The sequence below is a fragment of the Arachis ipaensis genome, chromosome B04, assembly GCF_000816755.2.
Source record: "Arachis ipaensis cultivar K30076 chromosome B04, Araip1.1, whole genome shotgun sequence".
NCBI classification, from domain to species: Eukaryota; Viridiplantae; Streptophyta; class Magnoliopsida; order Fabales; family Fabaceae; genus Arachis; species Arachis ipaensis.
Window position 1 is genome coordinate 71,113,875 of NC_029788.2, and position 17,961 is coordinate 71,131,835.

A 17,961-nucleotide genomic window follows, 5' to 3' on the forward strand; every position below is an offset into this window, starting at 1 on the left:
TACTTTTAGGGATGTTTTCATTATTTTTTATGTTAAATTCACATTTCTGGACTTTAATATGAGTTTGTGTGTTTTTCTGTGATTTCAGGTATTTTTTGGCTGAAATTGAGGGACTTGAGCAAAAATCAGATTCAGAGGTTGAAGAAGGACTGCTGATGCTGTTGGATTCTGACCTTCCTGCACTCAAAGTGGATTTTCTGGCGCTACAGAACTCAAAATGGCGCCCTTCCAATTGCGTTGGAAAGTAGACATCCAGGGCTTTCCATCAATATATAATAGTCCATACTTTGGCCGAGTTTAGATGACGTAAAAGGGCGTTGAACGCCAGTTCTACGCTGCTGTCTGGAGTTAAACGCCAGAAACACGTCACAAGCCAGAGTTGAACGCCAGAAATACGTTACAAACTGGCGTTCAACCCCAAGATTGACCTCTACACGTGTAACATTCAAGCTCAGCCCAAGCACACACCAAGTGGGCCCCAAAAGTGGATTTATGCATCAATTACTTACTTCTGTAAACCCTAGTAACTAGTTTAGTATAAATAGGACTTTTTACTATTGTATTAGACATCTTTTGATCATTTTTAGATCTCTAGACCTCCATAGGAGGCTGGCCACTCGGCCATGCTTACCCTATATTAACTTATGTATTTTCAAACGGTAGAGTTTCTGCACTCCATAGATTAAGGTGTGGAGCTCTGCTGTTCCTCAAAGATTAATGCAAAGTACTACTATTTTTCTATTCAATTCAACTTATTCCGCTTCTAAGATATTCATTTGCACTTCAACCTGAATGTGATGAACCTGACAATCATCATCATTCCCCCATGAACGCGTGCCTGACAACCACTTCCGTTCCACCTTAGATTGAATGAGTATCTCTTGGATCTCTTAATCAAAATCTTCGTGGTATAAGCTAGATTGATGGCGGCATTAATGAGAGTCCGGAAAGTCTAAACCTTGTCTGTGGTATTCTGAGTAGGACTCTGGGATTGAATGACTGTGACGAACTTGAAACTCGCGAGTGCTGGGCGTAGTGACAGACGCAAAAGGAGGGCGAATCCTATTCCAGTATGATCGAGAACCTCAGATGATTAGCCGTGCTGTGACAGAGCATTTGGACCATTTTCACAAAAGGATGGGATGCAGCCATTGACAAGGGTGATGCCTCCAGATGATTAGCCATGCAGTGACAGCGCATGGGACCATTTTCCAGATAGGATAAAAAGTAGCCATTGACAACGGTGATGTCCTTACATAAAGCCAGCCATGGAAAGGAGTAGGACTGATTGGATGAAGACAGCAGGAAAGCAGAGATTCAGAGGGACGAAAGCATCTTTATACCTTTATCTGAAATTCTCACCAGTGATATACATAAGTATTTCTATCTTTATTTTCTGTTTAATTAGTATTATTTTCGAAAACTCCATAATCAATTATTATCCGCCTGACTGAGATTTACAAGGTGACCATAGCTTGCTTCAAGCCGACAATCTCCGTGGGATCGACCCTTACTCATGTATGGTTTATTACTTGGACGACCCAGTGCACTTGCTGGTTAGTTGTATCGAAGTTGTGAATGGAAAACGATTTATTAAGACGTGCGTACAGAATTTCTGGCGCCGTTGTCTGAGATCACAATTTCGTGCACCAGGCAGCTATGGCAAATTATATATCAAATCGAAGCCCCGAATGTTAGCTTTCCAACGCAACTAGAACCGCATCGTTTGGACCTCTGTAGCTAAAGTTATAGCCGTTTGAGTGCGAAGAGGTCAGGCTGGACAGCTTAGCAGTTTCTCCAACTTCTTGTATTCCTTCCACTTTTGCCTGCTTCCTTTCCATCCTCTGAGCCATTCCTACCCTGTAATCTCTGAAAACACTTAACACACATATCAAGGCATCTAATGGTAATAAGAGAGGATTAATAATAAGCAAATATAAGATCAAAGAAACATGTTTTCAATCATAGCACAAAACTAGGAAGGAAAACGTAAAACATGCAAATAGTATGAATAAGTGGGTAAAGAGTTGATAAAAACCACTCAATTGAGTATAATATAAACCATAAAATAGTGGTTTATCAACCTCCCCACACTTAAACAATAGCATGTCCTCATGCTAAGCTCAAGAGAAGCTATAAAGATGAAGAGGAATGGTAGGATGTATGAAATGCAATCCTATCTATATGAATGCAACTACATGCAAAATGTTTCGACCTACTTGGTTTAAAAGTAAACAAGTTCTCCAAGACAAATACAAACCAATTTCCACTAATTCAAATCATACAATAAAAAGCAAGTAAACTTGTAAGAAGACAGCTCATGAAAGCAGGGAACATAGAATCAAGCATTGAACCCTCACTGGTAGTGTATATCACTCTAATCTCTCAAGTGTATAGGGTTATTCACTCTACTCTTCTCTAGTCATGCTTTCTAAATCTTGTTCTTCATCTAACCAATCAACAAATATTTAATGTACCAATGCAAACATCATGAGGTCTTTTCAAGGTTGTAATGGGGCTGAGGTAAAGGTAAGGATATATGTATGGCCAAGTGAGCTATAATATAAATCTTTAATTAACCTAAGCTCTCATCTAATATACATATACTCTATATACTTTTAAATTCATGCCTAGCTACCTATAATTCCCACTTTTGTATAATTCCCATACTTATGTACCAAATTTTCTTTAATTTTTATCACATGTGCATTGATCTTTTATTAAACTTAATATTGGGGTAATTTTGTCCCCTTATTTATTTACTTATATTATATATATTTTTTCTTTTTCTCTTTTTTTCTCTTTTTTTTTAAAGCTGAAAAATAAACATAACTTATCAATGCACATAGATTTTTAATTTTTCTGGTCTCACATGAGTAGGTACCCAAATTTCCAACATTTTATCAAAGTAAAATCTTAACGCATTCCCTTATGAACCCATGTTCCCATAATTTCCCCACACTTAATTGATACACAATCTCTATCTTAAGCTAACCAAAGATTCAATTGGGATATTTAATTGTTTTTCTGCTTAAGGCTAGTAATGTGGTTATAGAACAGAATAAATGGGGATAAAAAGGCTCAAGGTGGCTAACAAGGGTGATGTAAAAGGTAGGCTTATTTGGGATAAGTGAGCTAATAACAAGTAATGGTCTCAATCATATGCAAGCATGTAAATACACTAAATAATGGACATATAGAATGGAACAAAGCAAAGATTGCAATTATAGAGAAGAAAACACACAAGAATAAAAATTTATGGTTAAATAATGTAACCATGTAAATAAGCTCAAAACCTCACAAGTTGTGTGTTCTTTGGCTTATAAACCATGTTCCAAATACAACTTCAAACAAGTTTTAACAAAAAAAATTTTTCAATTAGTGAAATACTATAAAAATTTCTTGGAAAAGAAAATATTACTTCAACCAAGTAGTAACTGAATGCATAAAATCAAATAAATATGCAATCAAACATGTAAATGCAACAACTAACAAGGAAAATAAAATATTGGTATTGATAAGAAAATACTAACCCATAGAGATCGGTATCGACCTCCCCACACTTAAAGATTGCACCGTCCTCGGTGCATGCTGAGATGTGCAGGTGGACGGGTTGTTCCAACTGATGCTTTCTTTCAAGGATTGTGCAGATGGACTTGTTTGTCTCCCCTTTTAGATGTTTTCCCTTTCCCTTCTTTGGTGGCCATCCTGAAGAAGAGAAAAAGAAGAAAAGTAACCCAAAATTAAAGATAAAAAATAAATAAAATATGGGTGTTAATGCCAGATAATAAGGGTCTCAATTACATGGAAGCTTCAACATGTACGTGAAAAAAACAATAGAAGCACATGGCATACCAATGGTGCAAAATTTGCAACAATGGGGAAGAGGGTGAGGAAGGAGAGATAATATAAATTCATGTCAATGCAAAAGTAATACAGATATAAAAAATTGGCATTGATTTAAATAATATTACTCAATCAGAATTAAACAAGTCACTAAGCACCAAGAAAATACCAGAAAAGATGTAACAGTGGAATAGGAACATTTGAACACCAATGGTAAAATAATAAAAATATGCAATGAATGAAAGTATGCAAATAAATTAAATAAAATAGAATGGAAGAGAAAAAAAATAAGAAAGGAAGAAGAAAGAAATAAGAAAAGAGAAAAAATTAAGGATTTGGAAAAGAAAGATATAAGATATTTTGAATGAGTTGTGCGGCGCGAGCGACGCGGCCGCGTGGGGCACGCGGTCGCGCGAATTGCGCTTAAACTGATTGACGCGGTCGCGTCGGTCACGCGATCGCGTGATCCATTTTATGCGACTGGCGCGAGGGCAGCCTCGCACTCGCACAACTCTCTGTTCAAAATCATTAATTGCCAAATTTTAAGTGACGCGATCGCGTGGGGCATGCGATCGCGTGAGTGGGCTTTAGAAGGATATGACGCGGTCGCGTGGGTCACGCGACCGCATGGGAAGGATTATGTGTTCAGCACCAATCCAGCACCACTCTCGCACAACTTTCGGGTGTGCACCACTTTGACGTCGAAATCCTGGTCACGCGGCCGCATGGGGCACGCGGTCGCGTGGGAGGCCATTATTCCCATATGACGCGGTCGCGTCAGCGACGCAGTCGTGTGGGACACTAACGCGACCGCGTGGGACGATTTGTGTCATTGGCACGCCTCCAACGCTTCTCCTGCGTAACTTTCTGTTCATTATTCTCTCCCAATACCTGTAATTTTTTTTTATGTAGAATGCAGAATGCAGTATGCAGAATACAATGCTTAATGTGAATGCTATGCATGATTTCAGGTTCAATAAAATAAAAATAAAATTCAAAAACAAACAAAACTAAATAAAATTAAAATTGCAAAAGGAACGATCATACCATGGTGGGTTGTCTCCCACCTAGCACTTTTAGTTAAAGTCCTTAAGTTGGACATTGGAAGAGCTTCCTGTTATGGCGGCTTATGCTTAAATTCATCTAAAAATCTCCACCATTACTTGGAATGCCAATAGCCTCCGGGGTCCCAAACTAGGCATGTAAAGCTTCTGAGCAGCTTCAAACAGAGTCTCAGGCTCCCGGGGTGACGAATGTCAGAATAGAATCCATGATCCCAAGCCTTGTTTTTAAATCCGCCTTCGTTTTGATCTATATTTTTCCATCCGAGCAGTTTAGAAAGTAGATTCTCACCATGGTGACCAAACTTTTTCCGAGATCCATTCGATTGAATATGATACCAATCCGTGCACTTCAATTTGAAGCGTGGAACCTTATTGAACCTTGTGCACCAGCTCTGAGCACGAGCCATTTCCCTCTTACTCTTAAAGCTGCAGAGAGCTCTAAGCTGGCCATCTGTTTCAAGCAAACCGTATTCAAGTGAAAAAGTAAAGTTAAAAGTTAAGGATTGTACCCACTTGGAGCTTGTATTGGGTGGTAATGGCCTTGGGGAAGGTGTTTCTGGTGGTTCTGTAAGTTCTACTCCCTTGTGCTGTTCTGTGAATTCCTCCACTTCCTTGTAAGGTTCTTCAAATGCATCTGAGTCCTGGTCAAAATCTTCTATGTCTTCCTCGTCACTTGAGTCATAGATTGGAGGTTGAGAGAAATCTACCTCCGCGTCATCTTCGTATTCACTTGGGGAAGATTCTTCGATCTCAGAGAATTCACTTGCGGATGCAAGTTCATTACTAAGAGAGCTAGACTTGTGACTATCATCATCAAGGGAATTTGTGTCCTGGGGTTATTCCGTCTAGTTCTTCATAAACGACTTGCCTTGGGGATTGTGCAATATCCTCCTTAGCATCAACTGTAATGTCCTTGACAGAGTTCTCCTCAACTCTGGATTCCCATGGAGGTTCAGCGTCTCCTAGATCTTTAACCAACTCTGCACAATGACAGCCTCTTCTACTTGTTCTAGTATGAATTCATGCTCTGTCTTGTCTACTGGAGTTTCTAGTGTCTCCTTCATGCTACGCTTTTCATTAGATTGTCTACATGGGGTTGTGGTTGGTCCTTGAATGTTCGCGCGTCTAGAAGCTTATTGAATTACTGCTTGCTCCAGTTGTCGAATGGTTGTTTGAAGTTTATTTACTGTTGCCTTGAGGCAAACCTCTGATTATCGGAGTGATGGATTTGGGCATGAAACATAGGGAAGTGGTGGTGCTTGGGGGTGTTTGGATTGGAACTGGGGTAGGAAAGGATCATACGGTGGTGAATGGTGAAGAGAAGCTTGTGAGTGTGGTGGTTCGAGGTTATGTTGAGAGGATGGTCTATAGGAACGGGGTGGGGCTTGTTGGTAGTTACAAGGTTGTCCACCATATCTATCAGCTGGGTATGCATTGTAGAATGGTTGTTGCCCATGATATCTTGGAGGGTATTGGTGCCTAAAGGGTTCCACTTAGTCAACCTTTACTAAAGTAAAGGAAAGTCAAGGGACTAATTAGTTTGATCTTCGAGTCCTATTTATTTCCTAAGAAAAGGTTGGGATTATTGAAGCTCAGTTCAATTAGCAAAGATAACAGTTATCAATTACGTTGAGATAAGATAACTCCTGAGTTACTGCTTTCTTAACCAAGACCAAAAGAGGAAAAAGTAAATTTGCTGGAATAAAAATGCCTTCAGATGTAAAGCAACAATAACATAAATTAAAGAAAGCAATCATGAATTGAAATACCTCAAATAACATTAATAAGGGAAATTATAATCTAACATGAAGAGTTCATAAACTAAATTGGAAGAATAAATAAAATAAAGAACCTGGGATTGAGAGTTACTCCTAAAACTAAGAGAAGTACTAAATCCTCAGAGAGAGAGAGAGGAGAGAACCTCTCTCAAAACTAGATCTAAAACATGAGAAGTAACTAAATTCGCGAACTCTCTCTGAATGGATGTATTCCCCCACTTTATAGCCTCTAATCTGTGTGTTCTGGGCTGAAACCTGGGTCAAAAGCAGCCCAGAAATCGCCCCCTGCGATTTCTGTTACGTCCAGGTCGCGGGCAAGTGACGCGGAGGCGTCGTCCAGGCGGCCGCGCGGGTTGAGGTTCGCAGATGCGACGCGGATGCGTCATTCACGCGTTCGTGTCACCTAACTTCGGTGCAGCTATGGCAAATTATATATCAAATCGAAGCCCCAGACGTTAGCTTTCCAACGCAACTAGAACTGTGTCATTTGGACCTCTGTAGCTAAAGTTATAGCCGTTTGAGTGCGAAGAGGTCAGGCTGGACAGCTTAGCAGTTTCTCCAACTTCTTGTATTCCTTCCACTTTTGCATGCTTCCTTTCCATCCTCTGAGCCATTCCTGCCCTGTAATCTCTGAAAACACTTAACATACATATCAAGGCATCTAATGGTAATAAGAGAGGATTAATAATAAGCAAATATAAGATCAAAGAAGCATGTTTTCAATCATAGCACAAAACCAGGAAGGAAAATGTAAAACATGCAAATAATATGAATAAGTGGGTAAAGAGTTGATAAAAACCACTTAATTGAGTACAAGATAAACCATAAAATAGTGGTTTATCAGTGACCCACGCGGACGCGTGACAGAGGCCACGCACCAGAAATTGCAGAAAACGCTCATAGCGAATTCTGAAGCCCTTTTTGGCCCAAATCCAAGTCCAGAAGGCATAGACCAGAGGTTATGAAGTGGGGGAATACATCCATTCAGGGAGAGTCTCCAATTAGTTAGTTTTTCATGATTTAGATTTAGTTTTGAGAGGGAGATTCTCTCTCTCCTCTCTTTAGGATTAGGATTTAGAATTAGGATTTTATGCGCTTTCAGGATTATCTCTTTTTATCAGCTTCAATATTCCTTTTCATTATTTTCCCAATTTTATTTATGAATTCTTCTATGTTACAGATTACTCTTTGAATTAATGTTATTTGAGGTATTTCAGTTTATTATTGCTTTCTTTTATTTACATTATTGTTACTCCCATCTGAAGACATTTTTATTCCTGTAGATTTACTTTTCTCCCTTTTGGTCTTGGTTAAGAAATCAGTAACTCAGGAGTTATGAAACTCAAACATGATTGATAATTGTTATCTTTGTTAATTAAATTGAACTTCAATAATCCCAATCTTTTCTTAGGAAATAAATAGGATCCGAAGATCAAACCAATTAATCCCTTGACCTTCCTTTGCCTTAGTAAAAGTTAACAAAGTGGAATTAAGATTCAATTTTCATCATCATTGATAAGGATAGCTAGGATAGGGCCTCTAATTTCTCATACCTTGCCAAAAGTTTATTTACAGTCATCTATTTATTTTACTTGCCATTTAAATTACTTGTTCTTCATTTACTTTAATTGCTAATTAAACCATTCGCTCCTCATTCTCAAAACCCCAATTTACAACCTCCATAACCAATAATAAGAACATACTTCCCTGCAGTTCCTTGAGAAGATGACTTGAGGTTTGAATACTTCGGTTATCAATTTATTTAGGGGTTTGTTACTTGTGACGACCAAAACGTTTGTACGAAGGGATTTCTGTTGGTTTAGAGACTATATCTACAACGCGACTGTTTTTATAAAATTCTTTACTGGCAAAAATCTCCAACGTCACAAATCTTCTACTATGCCATGAGGAAACTTGAACGATCGGTCTGCCAGTTGTAGGGCCATTTTTGTTGGCTTAGCCTCCTCAATCCTCATTTTTCTCATCATAGCTACTGACATCAGATTTATGCTGGCTCCTAAGTCACACAGAGCCTTCTCCACTGTGATTTCCCCTATAATACAAGGGATCTGGAAACTCCCAGGATCCTTCAATTTCTGGGGTAGTTTGTGCTGAATGATGGCACTACATTCTTTGGTTAGTATCACAGTCTCATTGCTCTTCCAGCTTCTCTTCTTAGTCATTAATTCCTTTAAAAACTTTGCATAGAGCGGCATTTGCTCTATTGCTTCAGCAAAGGGTATGTTGATTTGTAGTTTCTTGAAGATTTCCAAAAATCTTAAGAACTGGTTGTCGTCCCCTTTCTTCTTTAATTGCTGAGGGTATGGAGCTTTTGGGTCGTCTGGCTTCAGCATTTCTCCTTTTTGCTGTAAACTGGGAATGGGAATTTGGACTTCATCTCGCTCCTTCTTCCTTTCATTTGAGTTCTTCTCTTGTGAATTCTTGGGAATTTCCTTCAATTCCTTCCCACTTCTGAGGGTGATGGCCTGACATTCCTCTCTTGGGTTTGGATCGGTATTGCTGCACAGGTTATGGCTGGGAATTCGCTTGAATAGGTAGCCAATTTGTGTCTCAAGTTTCTTGATGGAAGCATCTTGATTCTGTATATTGGACCGTACTTCCTCTCGGAACACTTTACTGTCCTGGACTTCCTTACATATGACTTCAAGTAGAGTCTCAATCCTTGAGAGTCTGTCTTAGGATGATGGTGGGTTGGGGTTGGTTGGATAAGAATGACCATTTTGGTTTTGATATGGATGTTGAGGTGTGTTATTAGGTGGGTGCTGATATGATCTCTGTGTGGAATGTTGGTGAGCCGCATTATTGTTGGGGTTGTGACGTCTCTGATCTTGGCCTTGATCTTGTTGGTTTCCCCTACCCAAAGTTTGGGTGGTTTCTCCAACCAAGATTGTAAGTCTTGGAGAATGGATCATGTGCCTGCCTGGGTGAGTTTCCAATGTAGTTGGCTTGTTCCTGATCACCCTCTACCTCTGCATTTACTCCTTCTTGAGTTGCTGATGAGGTGGTGATTGCTGCTACTTGGTTCCTCTCCATCTTCTTGGTAAGGTCAGCCAGCTGCTTGGTAATCAGCTTGTTTTGGGCCAGCAGTGCATCCACGTTGTTTAGCTCCATCACTCCTCTAGTGTTGCCTCTTTCAGAGGCATAGAAGTAGTCATTCTCAGCTACAGTCTCAATGACATATATGGCTTCTTCAATGGTTTTCTTCTTGTTCAGAGATCCCCCGGATGACTGGTCTACTGCCTTCTTTGATTCATAAGAAAGGCCTTCATAAAAAATGTGTAGTTGTACCCATTCATTGAATATATTTGGTGGGCACCTTCTTGTTAGATCCTTAAATCTCTCTCATGCTTCGTAGAGAGTCTCACCATCTTGTTGCCTGAAAGTTTGAACCTCAGCTCTCAACCTGTTGATTCTTTGAGGAGGATAGAATCTCGCCAAGAATTTTTTCACCACATCTTCCCAGATTGTTAAGCTCTCCTTCGGAAAGGATTCCAGCCATTTAGATGCCTTGTCCTTGAGTGAGAAGGGGAATAGGAGCAGTCTATAGGTGTCAGGATGAACACCATTAGACTTCACAGTATCACAGATCCTCAGGAAGGTGGTTAGATGTTGATTGGGGTCTTCTTGGACACCTCCTCCGAACGAACAGTTATTCTGAACAAGGGTGATGAGCTGTGGCTTAAGTTCAAAGTTATTGGCATGTATGGTTGGCTTTTGGATGCTACTTCCACAGTTTCTTGGGTTTGGATTGATGTAAGATCCCAGAACTCTTCTCTCTTACCCAGCATGATGCACTGGGCCTTCTCTGCCATGGTTGTGAGCTTCTTCTTCATGATGGTTCTCCATATTCTCATCCATGTCTGGTTCAAAATACTCCTCTTCTTCCTCCGTACCAACTACTCTCTTTCCTCTTGCTTCCCTCCTTAATCTAAGGAAGGTCCTCTTAGGTTCAGAATCAAAGGAAGTTGAAGCCTCGCTTCTTCTACCTGTCATACAACCAACAAGGCAAAAGCAAGAAGGGGGTAGATGCAGAGAGTATTCTTGTTAGAAATGTTGTTAGTGTGAGTGATGCAATATATCAAACAGTTAGTAGGTTAGTGAACTGAATTGTAAACAACTAAGAAAAGGGTAGGGGAAAAGGACGAAAACAGCTAAACTGAAAGTGAATTACTCAAATGAAATTAAATCAAACAAAATAAAAAATGCTCAATCTAGTTATCCACCAATTTAATCATTGTTGATACAAAATCAATCCCCGGCAACGGCGCCATAAACTTGATGCATGGAAACTTGTCTCTCAACAATTTCCCTCGGCAAGTATACCGAATTGTCGTCAAGTAAAAACTCACAATAGAGTGAGGTCGAATCCCAAAGCGATTGATTGGTCAATCATATTTAATTAGAGGAACATTCTAGTTGAGCTAAGCAGAATTTGATGTGAGAATTACAGGAAATTAAATGGTCGGAAAGTAAATAGCAGAAAATGTAAATACTGGAAATAAAGAGCTGAATGTAAATGGCGGAAAGTAAATTGCAGAATGTTAAATGGGGATTTGGGAAGATGAGTATTCCTCTTCCAAGGTTCCAAAGAGATCCAAGTATGAATAGCTTCTTTTCTAAGACAACTACCCAATTGGATAAAGATTGAAAGCTTTCTAGAAAAATCAAGAGAAAAGAAAGAAGAAAAATAATGAAAACTATTATTGATGCATCAAATTACAACAGAGCTCTCTAACCCAATGAAAGGGGTTTAGTTGTTCATAGCTCTGGGAATGGAAAACAAAGATGGAGAATGCATTCTGAAAGTAAAACTAGAAGTTGCAGAGAAAGTAAAATTATACAGAGAGTGGTTCTCCCAATCCCAAAAGCTCTCCTCTAGTTCAAAACTACTCCTATATATACTACTCTTCTGCTCTTCTAGTTGGCTCTTCAAGTGTTGGATATAGGCCTTTGGATTTTGAGTTGAAGCAGTTTGGAGTCTTCAGTGGGCTCAGATTTACTTGCAGAGAAAGTGTGAAGTAGGCATGGATTTTAGCTAGGACGTTACTGGTGTTAACGTTTAAGTGAAAATGTGGGTTCAAGAACGTTAGTGACAATCACCTTTTTCACTAACGTTTCTAGCCCAAGATGGTTCACGTTAACTTCAACGTTAGTGGCACTAACGTGACCACTAACGTTGCCTCTTGATCCTTCACGAACGTTATTAGGGTTTACCTTTTTCAATAACGTTGCTCTTAGCCCCCTTTTCTCATGTTAGAGTCCACGTTAGTATAACTAACGTGGCTCTTAACGTGGGCATGCCTTAGCCTCGAGAGCGTTAGTGACACTTACCTTTGTCACTAACGCTCCAAACACCCCTTCTTCCCATGCTAGAGTTCATGTTACTTAGGTTAACGTGACTTCTAACGTGGTAGTGATAGCCATCTCCAACGTTAGTGACAAAGGTGAGTGTCACTAACGTTGGCTCATCATTCCTTTCCTCCACGTTAGCTTCCACGTTAATGCAATTAACGTGGCAACTAACATGGCTAATAGTGGCTTAGTCCAACGTTAGTGACAAAGGTGAGTGTCACTAACATTGGCACTTCTTTGTTCCTTCCACGTTAGAGCTCACATTGGCTAGGTGTGCCCATTTTTCCAACGTTAGTGGCATTCACTTTTACCACTAAAGTTGGAGCTTTACTTCTCTTCTACGTTAGCTTCCACGTTATCGTAGTTAACGTGGCAATTAACGTGGGTTATGGTGGCTCACAAAGGCATTATTGGCGATCACTTTTCTCATTAACGTTGCAAGCAAGCTCCCATTCCACGTTAGTGGTCACGTTAGTTAGTTAGACTAACGTGACTACTAACGTGGCTCTTCCTTGCTTCTTTTGTCCTGAAATCAAGCAAATAAAGTGCATCAAAGCTAGGTTCTAACCCATGAGATCATGCATCATTCATTTTATCATTCAATTCAAGCATAATTCTCATAAAATCATATAAAATTCACAATGTTTGCTTGAATCAAGGTGTAAGTGATTATTTATCCAAAACTTGCTTATTTCCTAAGAAAGTGCATGAAACTACCCTAAAACAATAAGGAAAAGGTCAGTAAAACTGGCCAAAATGCCCTGGCATCAAGGTGTTCTTATTATTAGTTATGGAAAACAGTATTTTTGGGTTTTGAAAGGTTTGAACAAGAAAAATAAATTGCAAGAATTAATTAATATCTAATAAAATTCTTGGCAAGGTATGAAAATTCGGAAGTCCTATCCTAGTTATTCTTATGAGAATTGAAGTTAATCTCACTTAGTTAACCTTTACGAAAGCAAGGGAAAGTCAAGTGGACTAATTAGTTAGATCCCCAAGTCCTAGCCAACTCCTAAGGAAAGACTAGAGTTAGTGGAATTCAATTCAATTAGCAGACATAATAATCAATCACGATAAGTTTGATAACTCAAGAGCCTCCAGTTAATCAATTAAAGCCAAGAATATAAAAAGCTAAATAAGAACCATAAATCTGAAATACCTCAATTGCATTAATAAAAGGAAATTAATCCAAACATAAAGAGTTCATAAGCTAAATTGATAAAATAAATAAAAAGGACATTGAACCTGGAACTCGGAAGAAATTGTAAGTTGAAATAATAATGTTGAAATAATAAGAAATCTTAATTCCTTTAAGAGGAATCCTAATCCTAAATCCTAAGAGAGAGGAGAGAACCTCTCTCTCTAAAACCTACATCTAAATTATGAAAAGTGAATTATGGAAGACATGTTCATGAATGGATGCATTCTCCCATTTTATAACCTCTAATCTGTGTTTTCTGGGCCGAAAACTGGGTCAAAAATAGCCTAGAAATCGCCCCTAGCGATTTCTGTTACGTTCAGGTCGCGGCAAAGTGACGCGGAGGCGTCGTCCACGTGTTTGCGTGGATTGCATTTTTGCCAGGTCACTTGTCCGCGTGATCTACGCATTCGCGTCGCCTGGCGTCGGTGCAGCTATAGCAAATTATATATCGTTGCGAAACTCTGGACGTTAGCTTTCCAACACAACTAGAACCATCTCATTTGGATCTCTGTAGCTCAAGTTATGACCGTTTGAGTGCGAAGAGGTCAGGCTGGACAGCTTAGCAATTTCTTCAACTTCTTGTATTCCTTCCACTTTTGCATGCTTTCTTTCCATCCTCTGAGCCATTCCTGCCCTATAATCTCTGAAATCACTTAACACACATATCACGGCATCGAATGATAATAAGAGAGGATTAAAGTTAATAATTTAAAGGCCAAAGAAGCATGTTTTCAATCATAGCACAAAATCAGGAAGGAAAACGTAAAACATGCAAATAGTATGAACAAGTGAGTAAAGAGTTGATAAAAACCACTCAATTAAGCACAAGATAAACCATAAAATAGTGGTTTATCACTTCCACATCCGAGTCATGGGAGATGGAGAGATTCATCTCACAAACCCGTCACTAAACTAATGGTGGAGCACCAAGAGCATTCTATCTTCCTCCATGAAATTTGAGAAGATCAAAGAGCTATGAGGGAGGAGCAACAAAGGCAAGGAAGAGACATTGAGGAGCTAAAGCACTCCATAAGATCTTCAAGAGGAAGAACTAGCCGCCATCACTAAGGTGGACCCGTTCTTTAATTTCCTTATTCTTTATTTTTCTATTTTTCGTTTACTATGCTCTATGTTTATTCATGTTTGTGTCTTTATTACATGATCATTAGTGTTCAAGTGTCTATGTCTTAAAGCTATGAATGTCCTATGAATCCATCACCTTTCTTAAATGAAAAATGCTTTAATTACAAAAGAACAAGAAGTACATGAATTTCGAATTCATCCTTGAGATTAGTTTAATTATTTTGATGTGGTGACAATACTTTTTGCTTTCTGAATGAATGCTTGAACAGTGCATATGTCTTTTGAATTTATTGTTTATGAATGTTAAAATTGTTGGCTCTTGAAAGAATAACGAAAAAGGAGAAATGTTATTGATAATCTGAAAAATCATAAAATTGATTCTTGAAGCAAGAAAAAGTAGTGAAGAATAAAGCTTGCGGAAAAAAAATAAAATAAAATAAAATAAAAGAAAGAAAAAGGAAAAGCAAGCAGAAAAAGCCAATAGCTCTTTAAACCAAAAGGTAAGAGCAAAAAGCCATTAACCCTTTAAACCAAAAGGCAAGGGTAATAAAAAAGATCCAAGGCTTTGAGCATTAATGGATAGGAGGGCCCAAAGGAATAAAATCCCGGTCTAAGCGGCTAAACCAAGCTGTCCCTAACCATGTGCTTGTGGTGTGAAGGTGTCAAGTGAAAAGCTTAAGACTGAGCGGTTAAAGTCGTGATTCAAAGCAAAAAGAGTGTGCTTAAGAACCCTGGACACCTCTAATTGGGGACTCTAGCAAAGCTGAATCACAATCTGAAAAGGTTCACCTAGTTATGTGTCTGTGGCATTTATGTATCCGGTGGTAATACTGGTAAACAAAGTTCTTAGGGCCACGGCCAAGACTCATAAATTAGCTGTGTTCAAGAATCAACATACTGAACTAGGAGAATCAATAACACTATCTGGATTCTGAGTTCCTATAGATGCCAACCATTCTGAACTTCGAAGGATAAAGTGAGATGCCAAAACTGTTTAGAGGCAAAAAGCTACTAGTCCCGCTCATCTAATTGGAGCTAAGTTTCATTGATATTTTGGAATTTATAGTATATTCTCTTCTTTTTATCCTATTTGATTTTCAGTTGCTTGGGGACAAGCAACAATTTAAGTTTCGTGTTGTGATGAACGGATAATTTATACGCTTTTTGGCATTGTTTTTAGGTAGTTTTTAGTATGATTTAGTTAGTTTTTACTATGTTTTTATTATTTTTTATGCAAATTTCACATTTCTGGACTTTACTATGAGTTTTTGTATTTTTCTGTGATTTCAGGTATTTTCTAGCTGAAATTGAGGGACCTGAGCAAAAATCTAATTCAGAGGCTGAAAAAGGACTACAGATGCTGTTGGATTCTTACCTCCCTGCACTCGAAATGAATTTTCTGGATCTACAGATATCCGATTGGCGCGCCCTCAATTGCATTGAAAAGTAGACATCCAGGGCTTTCTAGCAATATATAATAGTCCATACTTTGCCCGAGTTTTGATGACGCAAACTGGCGTTCAAATGCCAACTTCCTGTCCTATTCTGAAGTTAAACGCCAGAAACAGGTTACAAACCAGAGTTAAACGCCACAAACAGGCTACAACCTGGTGTTTAACTCCAAGAAAAGTCTCTACACGTGTAAAGCTCAATGCTCAGCCCAAGCACACACCAAGTGGGCCCCGGAAGTGGATTTCTGCACTATTTGCACTTAGTTACTTATTTTAGAGACTTACTATGTACCTCATGACATTTTTACACTTCATAATATATTTCTGACGGCATGAGTCTCTAAACCCCATGGTTGGGGGTGAGGAGCTCTGCTGTGTTTCGATGAATTAATGCAATTACTACTATTTTTTCATTCCATCACGCTTGTTTCTATTTTAAGATATTCACTAGCACTTCACCCTGATGAATGTGATGATCCGTGACACTCATCATCATTCTCACCTATGAACGCGTGCCTGACAACCACCTCCGTTCTATCTGCACTAGCTTGAGTGTGTATCTCTTAGCCTCCTGGTTCACGATCAGAGTCTTCGTGGTATAGGCTAGAATTATTGGCGGCCATTCCTGAGATCCGAAAAGTCTAAACCTTATCTGTGGTACTCCGAGTAGGATCTGGAAAGGAATGACTGTGACGAGCTTCAAACTCGCGAGTGTTGGGCGGAGTGACAGACGCAAAAGAATCAATGGATTCTATTCCAACATGAGTGAGAACCGACAGATGATTAGTCGTGCGGTGACAGCGCATTTGGACCATTTTCACTGAGAGGATGGATGGTAGCCATTGGCAACGGTGATCCACCAACATACAGCTTGCCATGGAAAGAGACCTGCATGCATGAAGAAGAAGACCGTAGGAATGCAGAAATTCAGAAGACAGAGCATCTCCAGAACCTCAACCTGTTCTCCACTACTGAATAACAAGTATTTATTTTATGTTATTTACTCTTCATAAATCCAATCATTGTTATTACTAATTTCCTGACTAAGAGTTACAAAATAACCATAGCTTGCTTCAAGCCGACAATCTCCGTGGGATCGACCCTTACTCACGTAAGGTATTACTTGGACGACCCAGTGCACTTGCTGGTTAGTTGTGCGGAATTGCAAAAGTGTGATTGTAATTTCGTGCACCACCGCCACTATTAAAGGTGGATTCATTCTCTTTATCTCCCTTTCTTGTTATTTTCTGTTTTATGTTATATTGTATTGTCTGTTCTCTTGTTCTTGTTGCATGATCATTTGCATTTATGTCTTAAGGTTATAAAATGTTTCATAAATCTCTCACCTTGCTTAAAAGAAAATTTCATTTGAAAAGAATTGAGAGATACATGAATTTCACGTTTATAATAAGAATAGTTTAATTATTTTGATGTTGTGGCATTGCTTTTGTTTTCTGAATGCATGAATGAACGGTGCATATTTGAAGTTGGAATTTTAGAATGTTGGCTCTTGAAAAAATGATGAAAAAGGAAAAGTATTATTGGTAATCTGAAAAGTCAAAAAAAATTGATTCGTGAAGTAAGAAAAAGCAGCAAAAAGAAAAATAAAAAGCATGTTGCAAAAGAAAATAAATTTAAGGCATTCGAAAAATAAGAAAAAAATGGCAAAAAAAAAAAAGAAAAAAAAGGATCCAAGGCTTTGAGCATCGGTAGTTAGGAGGGCCTACAAGGAATAAAATGCTAGCCTAAGCGGCTCAAACAACTGTCCCTAACCATGTGCTTGTGGCGTGAATGTGTCAAGTGAAAAGCTTGAGACTGAGCAGTTAAAGTCGTGATCCAAAGCAAAAAGAGTATGCTTCAAAACTCTGGACACCTTGAAAGAGTATTACCGTCGGTTAGGAATTTCATACAAATAATTCCATTGATAGTATAGTTCCCAACCAACAAATAATACTCAATCAAAGTTTTAATAGTGGTTGTCACAGGTACAAACCCTAGTAAAATAAACCGAAGTATTCAAACCTCGGGTCGTCTCACAAGAAATTGCAATGAAGTGATCAATTATTGGCTATGAAGAAAACAAGGGGGTTTGATTTGTAGTTGACAAGAAAAGTAATGAACAAGAAAGTAAATGACAAGAACTAATAAAAGAAAGGAAAATAACT